At 53.3% G+C, this 2,569-nt stretch overlaps 1 protein-coding gene across 1 annotated transcript in view; it reads left to right on the top strand.

The window, feature by feature from the left end:
- SLC4A5 (solute carrier family 4 member 5) overlaps positions 1-2,569 on the top strand; it is a 92,078-nt gene that overhangs the window by 34,376 nt on the left and 55,133 nt on the right. The window lies entirely within an intron of this gene.

The raw sequence follows: 2,569 nt of genomic DNA on the forward strand, positions 1-2,569 counted from the left end.
GTGGGCCAGGATGTGCTCCACTCTCTCCTCCTCCCCCTTCATCTGCTCCCGTGTGCTCCGATCAGATATGTCCCTCTCCCAGAGCTGCAGATTCAGTGCCGTCCTCTGAAATACATTCTTCTGGGGGGAGGGACAGGTGTCCACGTAGTTGGGATTGGGGCGGGCCCCTCAGATCTAGGTCATGGTTCATCTGCAGCTTCTCCTCCTTTGGGTCTCCCTTGCTGTTGCCATCATTGACAAAACAGCACCGCCTGCCCTGCATGTCCCTTTTCACCTTCTGGGTTTGCCGACTGTCTCCCTGCCGTGGTAAATAGCATGCCCCTCTGCTCTCTGTGTACGAGCCTGGTTCACAGGTGGAGGTAGGGGCTTCCTGTCCAGAGCTAGAGCGTAGAGCGGTCCCGGCTGGGGGGATGGGGGGGCGGTGTCTGTGATGTTGACGGTCTCTAGTGACCATGGCCAGGTCATCCTGAATATTCTTGCACGGAGTTCAACCAAAGAGTTATCTGAGAGCTTTTTTCCAATGGTCCTTTTCTCACAGTCAGACATCCCCCAGAGGGATCAGTCACGTCTCTCCCTCCAGCAGAGGAAGCAGGCAGTTAGTTCATGAGGGCCCCTCTGGGAGCCCCGGTGGAGGAGTGGTTGGTTACATGTTGGCCTGCTGACTGCAAGGTTAGTGGTTCAAAACCACCAGCTGCTCCCCAAGAGAAAGACCTTTCGACTCCTGAAAAGAGTTACAGTCTCGGGAACCCATGGGGGTAGTTCTGCCCTGTCCTCTAGGGTCACGATGAGCTGGCATAGACTTGATGGCAGTGAGACCCCATCCCTCCACACACACATACCCCGCCCCCGTATTGGGCAGGGACCGTGAGAGGCCACCAAAGAGGAAAGAAAGCGTGGTCGATGTCCTCAAGAAGCTTAACATCTGGCCAGGGAGGCACACGGATGCCAAGACGATCAGAAAACAGTTGGCCCCTGGGGCTTGCTATTGTAAGCTGTGGACTCCAGAAGTCAATCCTTTTACCCCGAACAGTCCCCAGTCCAGGGTGACCTGGAGCCTGCCCCTGGTGTGAATTGGTGGACAATATGACCGGGGCATCAAGACTGTAGATGCTTCTAAGACGATCCGTGTTGCTGTCCTTAAGGGCTGTTGAGTGGGCTTGAACACAGGCAGCCCCGGGCGCTCAGAACCAAGCACTGCCCGGTCCTGGGCCGTCCTCACAGTTGTTGTACTTGAGCCTACTGCTCCGACTGATTAACGGGTGCCTGGGTCGTGGCTGATCCATTGCGGGTGCCGGGTACCATCGAGTCGGTTCTGTCTCTAGCGACCCTGTATACCACAGAACGAAACGCCACCCGGCCTTGTGCCAGCCTCGCCGTTGTTCTTAGGCGTGAGCCATTGTTGCAGCCGCTGTGCCCATGCATCTGGTGGAGGGACTGCCCCTTCTCACTGCCCCCTACATTACCAGCAGGGTGCCTTTCTCCGGGTCATTCTGATGTGCAACCAAAGGTGAGAGCCAGTCCCACCAGGGGTCCCTGGTGCAGCAGTCTCAGCGTCATCTGGGAACATGGTAGACATGGGCAAAGAAACGCAAATGCTAGCATTTGGGAGACTTCCGGGAATGGCCCGGTCTCATCCACAGGGGCGGGAATGTAAATTGGTACACATTTTCCAGAAGCCTGTTTGGTAAGAAGGTGCCAACATGGTGATTCTGTTTCGTGGCACCTCTCCCAAAGAAATGATTAAGCAGGAGCTAAGGATGCTCAGAGCAGCCTTGTTTACTGTAAAGAATAATTTGAAATCATCTAAATGTCCCCAAATTGAGGGCTGTATCTATCAATGATGGTGCCCTCCTACGTTAGCATAATAAAGGGTCTTTAAACTACTATGTACCACAAGTCCTATTTTCCCTTGTGAGGGATATTTGCAAACCTAAGCAGATGTCCACGGTATGCCCTCCAGGTGCCATCGATGTAGAGGTGGTCGTGTCTGAATGTGGTCCTGCACGTGTGCACACGGGCAGGTCTCAAACCATGGTGTCCTGTGGTAGGAGGGCGTTTTGAATGATTCTACTTGATTTCCAGAATTAAAAAAGTAAATTCTTTTTTTTAAATGTTAACAATAGCTCCTGTTAATAGAGGATGAATATTACATGCTCCAGTTGTTATTATTCCTAAGGCGTCACAGTGGTGCTATCAGGGAAGCATGGACTGGCCACCTCAAGGTTGGCTGTTCAAACCTACTAGCCACTCTGTGGGGGGAACGATGGGGTTCCCTGGGCTCCTGTCAAGACTCACAGCACCAGAAACCCTACATGGTGTTGCTAGGGGTCAAAATTAACTTGATGGCAGTGGATTATTATTATTATCCCTAAGAGAGCAGAAGTGATCTGAAATTGAGTAGCCTGCCCCAAAGGAGCCCTGGAGGTACGATGGGGAAGGCGGGACAACTCTGGGAACGGACAACCTCCTGCTCGTCCTCTGGCTGAGTGCCCTCCTTTCCCCTGAGCTGTCAGAGCCCAGACTCCAGGAGCAGCCACCACACACACACACACACACACACACACACACA

The sequence above is a fragment of the Echinops telfairi genome, unplaced genomic scaffold (genome assembly GCF_000313985.2).
Source record: "Echinops telfairi isolate 266 unplaced genomic scaffold, ASM31398v2 ScPeMD7_9;HRSCAF=40, whole genome shotgun sequence".
NCBI lineage: Eukaryota > Metazoa > Chordata > Mammalia > Afrosoricida > Tenrecidae > Echinops > Echinops telfairi.